Genomic DNA, 13033 nt, shown 5'->3' with positions numbered 1-13033 from the left:
CCCCAGGATCGCTCGGAACCGTTGTGGGTCCCTGAACGCCTGACAAGAAGAGTCTTGACATCAACCGACCAGCAACAAGAGATACCACAGCAATCCCGTGATGAGGATCTTCACTCTGCTACATGCTCTGGTTCTGATGCTAATGCCGATGGCACAGACGACACCAATGCAGTGGTGGGCAATGGCACGGGCTTGGCCAATGCCGATGCCGGTTCATGGTAATTCTAGTGTCCTCCCCACTCTTTTCTCTACCTCATGTGAGATGTCTGCTCCCTGTGCCTCTCCTAGAGGGGACATGGAGAGCATTTTTAATCAATCTCAAGTTAATCTCACAGGAGTTTTTTGTTTCAGCCTTGGAAACGCTAATTGCATCAGCCTTAAGACCAAAAATTTGACTAACTGGGAGGACCCATTGTGGTCCAGTCAGGTCTCAGGGAGCATTATCAGTGCCGTATTGAGCCAAGTAGTTTCGGGGAAGCAATCAGGCTCAGGGACCCCCGCAAATAGCTCTGCTTTAAACATAACTACCTTGGCTATTATCTCCAAGGTACTAATCCCAGTGCCTCCTTCTTCTAATAGTACTTACAATGCCACTCATTTCAAGGCCTCCCCTTACTGTACCCCTAATCTTGGTTTCCCCCCAACATTTACGCGTTGTCAGGGTCATTCTTGGGAGAAACATCAAGTTGCTAAAGGTTTCTCCCTTTTCCCCTCTCTTAAGAGGCATGTTTATAACTTTAACAACAGTGCCAACTCCTCTACAGGAGTAGGTTGGTCCTGGTTTCAATGGCTGATTTCCAATGAGAAGGGGGCTTCAGCCAATATTTCTGCATTGGCTCAATTGCTGGGAGCCAAAAGCTGGCTGGCTAATGTTTCTGGCACTGTTAGGGAGAATAAACGAGGTAATAGACTTACATCTGTTTCGTTCAACTCTCTGCTATATAATGCCACATTGCCCCCTGCAATGGTCTGTGTCCAATCCCCATTCTTGCTCCTTTTGGCTAATGACACCTCGTCGGGGATGCTGGATTGTTCTAATGTTACCTGTCTCTTATCTGAGTGTTGGAATGGTTCTTGGACTGTAGCAGTGGTTATGAAAATTCCAACTTTTGTCCCAATCCCAGTCATTGCGGACCCAGATAAATTCCCCATTGTTGAGCTACTTAGAGTCCGCAGGGATTTTGGAATTACGGCAGCTATAGTGACAGCTGTGGTAGTGTCTGCTGCTGCAGCGGTTACGGCCAAAATGGCCATGGCCAGTCAAGTACAAACTGCTGCCACCATTAATCAAGTTGTTCAACAAACTTCCACCATACTTGAATCCCAAAATACAATTAATCAACATATTTTGTCAGGGATTTTAGCTGCCAACCAAAGAATAGATTTACTCCAAGCTCAGGTAGAAGAATTGGCTGACTTGGTGCTTTTGGGTTGTGTTGACCAACGTGCACATTTATGCATAACCTCTGTCAGATTTAATGATTCCAGGAATGCCTCCCGCATCATTGGCAAATATTTGGCCAGAACCTGGTCCATGGAAGCAGAAAACTTGATCCAGTCTCAACTAACTCAGATTGCTGTTCTGAATAGCACCCGTGTCGAACCAGTGACTTTGGGTCAATTCACCGATTGGATATCTTCTGCTTTTTCCTTCTTCAAAGAGTGGGTGGGGGTAAGCATTTTTGGTGCAATGTGTTGCTTCGGTATATTCCTCTGTTTGTGGTTTCTCTGTCGCCTTAAGGCCCGCAGTGCTCACGATAAGGCTATGATCATACAAGCTCTTGCAGCTTTAGAAAATGGCAACTCACCTCAAGTCTGGCTTGCACATCTTAAACAGTAAATCTTTGACATGGTCGTTACACCCCAAGTTATTATAACATTGCACTGGGATCGACATGACTTTCCTTGTTATTCTCTTAGTGTTGGAAAGCCCTTGCACTCTGCCGGTCTTACTGCCATTGCACGCAGATGGGTTTCCACACTAGTGCTTTTCTATCGCCTTACAGTCCGTGCCTTTCTTTCAGGGTGCTGTCAACTTGTTTGTCGTTATAAACAGCCACAGTTCAGCCTCAGCTATCCCCCTTCGTCCACCATCGTCACGATACAGGATGCGAGGCAAGGCACTGCACTTGAGTGATCCTTGACGGGGACCTCAAGGAGAGCATGTCCTATTGCATGCGGGTTAGACGCATCCACGCCCCGCCCCACGAAAAAAGGCGTCGGCTGATATGGCCTCAGATCTGGGGAAGGGCCCTCCTTAGGACTGAGCCATACTATGCAGCCACTTCTGCACAGTGGGATAGGACCTCTACTCTCGCCTGTATTGTTTTAAGAAAACAGAAAGGGGGAACTGTGGTGAGCTGCTTCTGCCGTTTCTGCAGACTATGGTCGCCATTACAAGATGGCGCTAGCTCGGCTGTGGTCTGTGACAACTCCTTATTTGGGAGAGTTGGCACATGGTTTTTCACCACCCTATGAGAAAGCTCCACGTGGCAGCTTCGCATTGGGGCTTGAGATGCTTTATTAAGGCTGGGAGGGGCATCCAAGAGAGAGAAGAAGAAATATCAAGGGCCTGAATAAACTGCTGAAAGAAGATTCCTGAGTTGCGTCTTCCTTGCGGGCAAGGGGTCGCGACACTTCAGAATGAATTTGCTAATAAAAATTATATGAATAGTCATTTTCTAATATACTGAGGCATTAAGTAGACAATGTTTAGAAATAGAAATCAATTTCTGTACACGGAAGCATTAAAATCTCCTGTCTACTTTTACACTGAATAGTACAGATTTCTCTCTGTTCATTGACTCAAAGTTGTTAAACTATCCTAACTAAACAGAACTCTGGGAGAATTAGATGCAGAGAAAGTGGAGGCATGTTTCTTATCCAAGGATCATATGATACTTCTTTTAAATGTAAGTGAAATTAAAGAAGTTATTATAACATTGCCATGCTGTTCTCTGCATAGTCCTTAGTTTAATAAACTTGTCAATTTTGGTATGAAGACATAGCTTGCAGTGGAACAACCATCATCCTTCTGGATTCTTTACCCTCTTTACCAGCTTGTTGCTTTTCCTATTGCAGGTGGAAGATGATGGTGAAGTGTTCCACATGCTAGATGATGGCCACACTAGATTTATGGATCTAATCCAGCTGGTGGAGTTCTACCAACTCAAGAAGGGTGTTCTTCCTTGCAAGTTGAAACATTATTGTTCTAGGATTGCTCTATAGCTGAACCAGAAGTGATGTGTTAAACTGTTGAAGAAAAAAGACTCAAGGGGGAAAAATATTAAAAAGAGAGCATAAATAAGGGTAAAAAATACTGTGGTGAAAGGAATATTTCACCTGCAAGTTAAAAAAAATATTTTGTTCATTGCAAATAAGCAAAAACTTGGATTGGCATTACAATCATCATTTAAAATTTGTAAGTTGAAATTAAACCTTAGGAAAAAATGATTTGGAGTGTTCTTTTGTGGTTTCATATATTACTGTATTTTCTTCAAATATGATTACTTCAAACATTTATCTGCTCCTTTTTAAAATATGACAGCCCTAGAATTCTCAAACACCAAATATGAAGAAGAAATCAGGTTTCAGAATGACCTTTTTGCAAACTGAATTCCAGTTATACTACTTTTTTTTAATATTAAGAAGCATGACAAAATCTTTAGCTATTAATTAAAAGAAACTATACATTACTTGTTAATAAAACTAAAAACAATTTTGAATTGTATGTTCTCTGGTTTTATTATATCCAAAGGATCAAATCATACTTTGTGGTAGCAGCTTAAAATTATTTTGAAGTAAATTGGTGTTTTGTCTAGAAAACTTTCATTAATGTCATCGAATTACTAATTGTACCATAAGAGCTATACTAGTATTGAACATATTGGTGGCACATTGTTAATTGCACTTTTTTCATTTCTTAATAATTGGCTGAGATTATCTATTTAAGGAAATGATCAAATTATTGAAAAAAATTGATAATTTGCACATACTTTATGATATATAAACTATGATAACATAAAATTGTCACCTTAATATTTGATGTTTAACTCATGCTTTTTCAGAACATTCGTTAGATCCTTTCATTAATAAGTCAGTAAACCAATTAAAATAGGTAGAAAGAAAGATTCAATACCTATGAGGATCCTAATAGGTAAATCTTTGTTCTTCTCTTTGTGCCCCTTTTAGTTTTTTTAGCATGGTAACATCAATATGGAAGCCAAAGATTTTGAAAACTTGAGACAGTAACCTGCCTGTTACAACTCCAAGACAATCTGGGATGTTTTTACTTTTTAGTTTTTTTTTTGTTTGTTTGTTTGGCTGGGTTTTGATGTTGTTGTTTTGTTGTTGTTGTTCTATGATTCTTGTTCCTAGTTTGGTGGGAAGAATAATCATTGTTCTTTAAAAAAAGAGGAGAAACAAAACATCAAGTAAACCTCAGTGTTATACAAAATATTGCCCATCCCCTCTAACTGAGCCTTGTAACAAGCTTGTGGGAAAGATAGTTTTTTTAATCAATATTTCAAAACTGCATAATTAAAAACTATACATTTTTGTTAACAAAGCATAGAACACATTCATGAAATGTGAATAAAATCAATATCACTGAAAAAGAATTACTTATTGGAATTTTAATATTCACTTTACTTCTCAGTGCAAATCTAACTCCTAAAACAATAAAACTTAGAACATTAATCTACTATTATAAATTACTGGTCATGGGGCTGGGGTTGTGGCTCAGTGGTAAAGCTCTTGCCTAGCATGTGTAAGGCACTGGGTTTGATTCTCATCATCACATATAAAAAATAAATGAAAAAAGGTCCACCAATAACTAATAAAAAATTAAAAATAAATAAATAAATTACTGGTCAGGTGTCCACAAACCCTGAAAGACACAGGGCTTGCTGGTGGAATAGTGGGAGGTAATCACACTTGCCCCTTTCAAACTTTCATCATGGGCCTGGATATTTCTGATTTATTTCCAATTTATAGAAACACACTGTGTTATGAATTGGAATGCACTTTCTCATGATATCTCCATTTCAAACAAATATCATGAAATGTAATATTTTAAGTACTAAATTCTTATAATTTGATCAATTTGTGCTTGTATTTGTTATTTGTGTTTCTAACTTCATTGCTAATCTAAAGTTACTATTGGGGAGCTCAGATTTTATATGAAATTGCTTACTTTAATTTTAAATCAAAAGTCAAAATTACTGAGAAAAGAGTCATGGAGTGTTTTAGTCAGCTTTTTTACTGCTGTAACCAAAAGACCTGACAGGAGCAATTAGAGGAGGAAAAGTTTATTTGGGGGCTCACAGTTTCAGAGGTCTCAGTCCATAGACAGCTGACTCCATTCTTTGGTATCTGAGATGAGGCACAACACCATGGCAGAATTGTGTGGTGGACGAAAGCCATGGCCACCAGGAAGCAGAGAGAGAGCAAGCTCTCCTCACCAGGGATAAAATATAAACCCTAAAAGCACATCCCCAGGTACCCACCTCCTCCAACCACACCTTACCTGACTATGGATAATCCCTGTCAGTGGATTGATGCAGTAGATTAGTTGAAGACTCTCATAACCCAATCATTTCACTCTAAATTTCTTGCATTGTTTCACACATGAGCCTTTGGGAGACACCTAATATCTAAACCATAACACGGAGGGAAAGTATTGTTTTATTAATTTCTTTTAAAAAGGGGTACTTGCCTCTGTGTGGCTGTGTGTGTGTGTGTGTGTGTGTAAATTTATTATGATGTTAAATCTGAGAATGTCAGACAAATTCACAGGCACTCCGGTGTTGAAATGCATTCCCCCGAACATGTAAATTACCTTTGGAATCCTTTCCATTGTGATTTAGCCATGTTATATTATTTTGCCCCAGTCTGGATGGGAATGATGACAGATTAGCTCGATTTTCTTCTATTTCTGTTCATATGTGAGTGTTTGCATGCCTCACTCTCTCAGAAAGAAGGGAGCACCGCAGCCATCCAATCCTTGATGTTCTCTTTTATTTCCATATATTGAAGGAATAGGTAATTATTTTGAAACATTTGGAAGAACTAATCAAACAAGACTAAAATTATTAGGGTGCTTTAATTTGGAATAACTACTTGTTTCACCTGTATTAGGAAAGTTCTGATTTATATGAGTAGACTTTTAGTTTACTCTGTTTCAGGGTGTTCAGCATCAATTAATTCATGTGGTCTCTGTCTTTTGAATACCAACAAGGATAACTCTACTCGTGGTGGTTGTATTCTGGTAGGCAGATCAGACTGTTCCCTGGATCCTAATTTCCCTGAGGGGGAATGATTGTCATTGGCAAAGGCTACAGCTTGGCATTCCAAGCTGGCTTTACTGATTTAAAGTTGTTCCATTGCCAGGAGTTCTCATGCTTTGTGGTGCCTTGGTTCCATTTGGTGGTCTAGTAAAGCCTATGGACCCCTTTGATAGAATATTTTTAAATATGTAAAGTAAAGTAGATAGAATTTCAAAGCACATGAACTATATAGAGACATAACTATCAATGTGGAAATCCTGCTGTGCTGTGCCTTGCTGTGTCTAGTTCTGGTTGTATTGACTCTTGTCCATATACGTCTTACAATTTTCTGTCCTATATTAATTTGGGTATAGGATTCACAGTGTTACTCATAATACTAATAGGACACAGAGTAGTTTTTTGAAATGTAGGGTTATTGTAACATTCACTGAACATTCCCTCAGCCAAACCTCCCTGTTTACCTTTTGTAGAGTGTGTCACCTTGTGCCAGTCTTGGATCTTACACTTAGACCTTCTGGGACCTTTAGGAACGCTCATAATTGGGGTACTGCTTAGAATGTCTCTAACTGCATATTCCTCAGGTCACAAATTAGAGGGATTTTTTATACATTATTAAAAAGGATTTTAGTGATGGCCTAAAGAAAGTCCAACCTTTTGGTGGAGCACATCACAATAATGACCTAAAAGCTCATAGCAGAAATTCCCCAAATAAATTTCTCACTGTCATAAATATTTGTTTCTCAGTTGGAGTATCAAGTGTTTAGTTTTTTTGCCATGCCAATATCCTTTGTAAGTATAAATAATTTACCACCTTCTAATTCAGAGCCACACAATACACAAGGTACCAGGAACCAGGTTGAGATGATAGCTCTGCTGTCACACTTTATAGATTTGGATTCTAGCCCACTCTGAGTAGCTTCATAGTTTAGTCGAGGAGTGTTTTGGGTTTTTTTTCCCCTAGAGGGGACTACCCCCACCACTAAGCATTACTATTTCCATCATCACCACCACTTTTGAAGTTGTCTTGGCAATTAAGTGAAATCATTCAAATAAAACACTCAGCACATTGTCTAGAATTCTAATGTATATTATTATTGCATTAGTCATTGTATGTTTAGGTCCTCCACCTTGCAATATTCTTCTTTCCATGCAGTGCAGTTTTTATGCTACCTCTCATCTACCCTTCCTGCAGGAGCAATACACTGTACTTTCCATGTTGTGCCTCTGTCCTTGTTTCAGTCATTGTGATGAGTCTTCTTTGATGAAAGTGCCCATGAGCACTGCAACAGGGTCCTGCCATCCATTGTGGGACTGAGTAGACAATCAAAGTGTGCCTACCTATACTAGATCCCACAGATGGCCATGTATTTTTTTTACCTGTGGTTAAAGGGATTAAAGTATGATTTGGGATTCTTATATATTGTCTTACTTCCTCTCTCTAAATATAGTGGTTGATATGATAGGAAGTAGAGAAGGTTGAAGACTTTCTTTAGAGTAATTGCCTGGACAGTGTAGGGAAGCTGAAAGAACACTTTCTAGGTGATTGGTTCATCTTGGAGGAATTAGCAAACTTTTATGTGAATGTGACCTCTTCTGATTTTTTAAACTCTTATTTTTTTATTTGTTCTTATTAGTAATAAATGACAGTATAATGCATTTTTACACATCATGCATACATGTATAACTTCTGCTTCTTCTGCTTATACATGACTACACTGGTCGTGTAGTCATATATGCATATAGGGTAATAATGTCTGATTTATTCTACTATCCTTCCAACCCCCATTACCCCTCCTGTCCCTTCACATCCCTCTGCCTAGTGCAAAGTACCTCTAGTCTCCCTGCCCCCATTGTGAATTAGCATTCTCATATCAGAAAAAAATATTCAACCTTGTTTTTTAGGGATTGACTTATTTCACTTAGCATGATATTCTCTAGTTTCATCCATTTACCTGCAAATGCTATAATTCCATTCTTCTTTAAGCCTGAATAATACTCCATTGCATATATATGCCACATTTCCTTATCCATTCATCTGTTGAAGGGCACCTAGGTTGTTTTTATAGCTTAGCTAATGTGAGCTACTATAAACATTGATGTGGCTGCATCACTGTAGTATGCTGATTTTTTTTTTTTTTTTTTTTTTTTTTTTTTTTTAAATAAATATTTTTTAAGAGACAGAGAGAGAGAATTTTTTTTAATATTTATTTTTTAGTGTTCGGCAGACACAACATCTTTGTTTGTACGTGGTGCTGAGGATCGAACCCGGACCGCACGCATGCCAGGCGAGCGCGCTACCGCTTGAGCCACATCCCCAGCCCTAGTATGCTGATTTTAAGTCCTTTGGATATAAACCAAGGAGTTGGATAGCTGGGTCAAATGGTGGCTCCATTTCAAGTTTTCTGAGGAATCTCCATAACTGATTTCCATACTGGCTGCACCAATTTACAGTCCCAACAGCAGTGTATGAGTGTATTTTTTCCCTACATCCTCACCAACATTTATTGTTGCTTGTATTCTTGATGATTGCCATTCTGAATGGAGTGAGATGAAATCTCAGTGTAGTTTTGATTTGTATTTCTCTAATTGCTAGAAATGTTGGACATTTTTTCATATATTTGTTGATCAGTTGTATTTTTTCTTCTGTGAAGTGTCTGTTCAATTCCTTAGCCCATTTATTGTTTGGGTTATTTTTATTTATTTATTTATTTTTTTTTGGTGTTAATTTTTTTTTTCCTAGAGATTAATGCTCTATCTGAGGTTCCTTGGTAAAGATTTTTTCCCAGTCTGTAGGCTCTATTCATATTGATAGTTTACTTTGCTGTGAAGAAGTTTTTAGTTTGAACCCATCCTGTTTATTGATTCTGGATTCTACTTCTTGTGCTTTAGGAGTCTTGTGAAGGAAGTCAGTTCTTAAGAGGATATGGTGAAGATCTGGGCCTATTTTTTCTTCTGTTAGGCACAGGTCTCTGCTCTAGTGCCTAATTCTTTGATCCATTTTGAATTAAGTTTTGTACAGAGTGAGAGATAGGGGTTGTATTTCATTTTGTTACATGTGGATTTCCAGTTTTCCCAGCACCATTTGTTGAAGAGGCTGTCTTTTCTCCAATAAATGTTTTTGGCGTCTTTGTCTAGTATGAGATAACTGTATTATGTGGGTTTGTCTCTGTGTCTTCTATTCTGTATGATTGGTCTACACATCTCTTTTGGTGCCAACACCATGCCGTTCTTGCTACTATTGCTCTGTAGTATAGTTTAAGGTCTGGTATTGTGATGCCTCTTGCTTCACTCTTCTTGGTAAGGATTGCTTTGGCTATTTGGATCTCTTAGTTTCACAAATGAATTTCATGATTGTTTTTTCTATTGCTATCATTGGTATTTTAACAGGAATTGCATTAAATTTCTATAGTGCTTTTTGTAGTATGGCCATTTTGAAGATACTAATTCTGCTTTTCCAGGAGCATGGGAGATCTTCCCATCTTCTAGGGTCTTTAATTTTTTTCTTTAGTGTTCTGTAGCTTTCATTGTAGAGGTCTTTCACCACTTTTATTAGATTGATTTCCAATTATTTTATTTTTTGATGCTATTGTGAATGGGGTAGTAATTTCTAATTTCGTAATTTCTCTTTCAGTAGATTCATCATTTATGTATATTTATGCATTTGATTTGTGGGTATTGATTTTATATCCTGCTACTTTGCTGAAATCATTTACTAGTTCTAGAATGTTGTGCTGTATTTTGTCAAATGATTTTTCTGCATTTATTGACACAATCATATGATTCTTATCTTTAAGTCTATTGATTTGATGAATTACAGTTATTGATTCCAAATGTTGAACCAACATTGCATCCCTGGGATGAACTCCACTTGATTGTGGGGCACTGTTTTTTAAATGTGTTTTTGTATGCAATTAGTCAGAATTTTATTGAAAAATTTGGCATCTCTGTTCATCAGAGATATTGGTCTGAAATTTTCTTTCCTTGATGTGTCTTTGTTTGGTTTTGTTATATCAGGATGATACTAACATCAAAGAATGAGTTTGGAAGAGTTCCCTCCTTTTCTTCTTGGAATAATTTGAGAAGTATTGGTGTTAATTCTTCATTGAAGGTCTTGTAGAACTCGGCTGAGAATCCATCTAGTCCTGGGCTTTTCTTTATTGGTAGACTTTTGATGGTGTCTTCTATTTCATTACTTGAAATTGACCTGTTTAAATTTTGTATGTCCTCCTGATTCAGTTTGGGTAGGTCATATGTCTCTAGAAATGTGTCAAATCTTCGAGACTTCTATTTTATTGGAGTATAAGTTTTCAAAATAATTTCTAATTATCTTTTGTATTTCAATAATATCTGTCATGATATTTCCTATTTCATCACAAATTTTAGTAATTTGAGTTTTCTTTTTCTTTCTCTTTGTTTGCATTGCTAGGGGTTTTTCAGTTTTATTTATTTTTTTCAAAACAACAACTTTCTGTTTTGTCAGTTTTTTGAATTGTTTCTTCTGTTTCAATTTCTTTGATTTCAGCTCTGATTTTAATTACTTTCTGTCTTCTACTGCTTTCAGTATTGATTGATTCCTCTTTTTCTAGGGCTTTGAAATGTAATGTCAGGTCATTTATTCATTGACTTTCTATTCTTTTAATGAATGAGCTCAATGCAATGAACTTTCCTCCTAATACTCCATTAATAGTGTCCCAAAGATTTTGATATGTTGTATCAGTGTTCTTATTTACCTCTAAGTATTTTATTTCATCTCTGATTTCTTCTACTATCCATTCATCATTCAACAGTGCATTATTTAGTCTCTCTAGCTGATTTTATACTCACGGTAGATCCAGATCCCTTTGCAGGCTCCTTTAATGTTAGCAATCTGATTATGAGCTGAAAATGATGTTCTTGCCTTGTGTGCTTGTTATGTTCACTCCAGCATGTATTGAGTGCCTGTTATGTGAAAGACACTTTTAGAGAAGCAAAATTGAATAACAGTACAGATATACAAGTGCCTATTCTAGAAGGCGGGCTGGGTAAGTGTTCTACTATAAACACAAAGTAAGAGGGACATTGGTTACACTTGCTGAAAGATGGGAGGAGGGAAGTGGCTTTCTGGAAGGCTGCAGGAGTTAGATTTACAAAGCACTGGAGAAAGAACTGTGCAATGTCATCAAAAGGAGGGGGCAGTGCCAGCCAGAATGGAAAGGACAGAGATTGATTTTAAGAGTTTTTCAGCAAATGATAACTTCATTGTAACTGAAGTGTGTGGAACAGTATAACAGAAAGGAAAGTCAAGGCAAATAGAACACAGGCAAGCTCCTGCTGCATTAGGGGGAGTTCCAATGATAGGCAAAGCAGTTGATACCCCAGTTAAGTAAAACAATAGCCAGGCACTTCAGTATTTTGCCCTGCACACTTCACCTTCTTGAAATCATGGAGGGGCTTTATTTAAATTTTTATCTCTGCCCTGCACATCAGAAATTCTCAAAATTATGAATGAATGTGTAAATTTATTATATCTTAGAAGGAGTCTTATGATCTGGAGTGAGAAGGGCAACCATGGTCTGATGAGTAAGGTGGAGAAGGAAAGCACAGGAGGAGAACCCAGCAGAGAGTTATTGAATATTCTTGGCTATAACCAGAAGAGTCTGCTCCAGAGTCTGGACATGGAGAGATATTTTGTATAGGAGAACTTGTCAGTGATATCATACGCCACTGGATGAGTGGCATGGGGAGGCAGCAAGGGAGGTATAGAAAACAGTTAGTACCTTTAGGGTATAGGAGACTAGGAGAATGGATATTCATGTAGGTGAAAAATTGATTTTAACATCATGAGAATTCTTAGAGAAAGAATTGTTTTTACTTAGAACTTCTTTATATAAGAAGGTGAAGCCTTAAGGCAGATGCTGAAGGGAATAGTTAAGACCTGATACCTTGTTTTACATAGGAAGTTATAACTGGGGCACAAAGATGAAGAATGGAGACAGAAACAAAGAGCCCAATAACAGGTAGAAGGTTGAACCTGAGGAGAAAGATGGAAAGATGAAAACTGAGAGATTAAAGACAGCTCTGGGTGAAGAGCTTGCTTTCTTTATGGTACTGGGGACTGACCCCAGGGATACTTTATCATTGAGCTATATCCCCAGTTCTTTTTGGCAGGGACAGAGCCTAGCTAAATTGCTGAAGCTGGCCTTGAACTTAAAATCCTCCTGAATCAACCTCCCAAGGCAAAGAGCTTTCTAAGCAGTGGAAAGAGCATGTTTAAAAAGCCCCAAGGCAAAAAATAACATGGTACATTTGAGGAACAAATAAAGATCAGCATCAGTAGGCATGGTGGGTAAAGATGGTAGTGAAGATACAGGAAACATTCTAATCTTTTAGGCCATGGAAAGAAGTGTGAGCCTAATTCTAATGGTAATGGAATTCCATGAATGACCTTTAAACAAACAAATATAAAAGATAAAATAAGATTTCTATTCCTATAAGATCCTTCCTAAAGCTTCGTGGGTCATGGATTGGGACTAGATAAGAGTAGATGTTTCCCATAATACCATTTATAATAGTGAAAAATTTCAAACCAAATACTTATTAACAGGGATCATAATGAATTGATCATCTATCTGCTTACACTTATTAGGAAAAATTTCTACTACAATGAGAAAAAACGTGTGGGTGTGGAAATGTAAAAGCTCTTTGCCTTGGGAGGTTGATTCAGGAGGATTTTAAGTTCAAGGCCAGCTTGTATGTTTGTGTGTGTC

This window comes from Marmota monax, unplaced genomic scaffold (assembly GCF_021218885.2).
Source record: "Marmota monax isolate L192 unplaced genomic scaffold, Marmota_monax_Labrador192_F-V1.1 WCK01_AAM20220418_F8-fsc00419, whole genome shotgun sequence".
Taxonomy (NCBI): Eukaryota; Metazoa; Chordata; class Mammalia; order Rodentia; family Sciuridae; genus Marmota; species Marmota monax.
The sequence above is the reverse complement of the archived record's forward strand: the minus strand, read 5'-3'. Positions refer to the sequence as shown.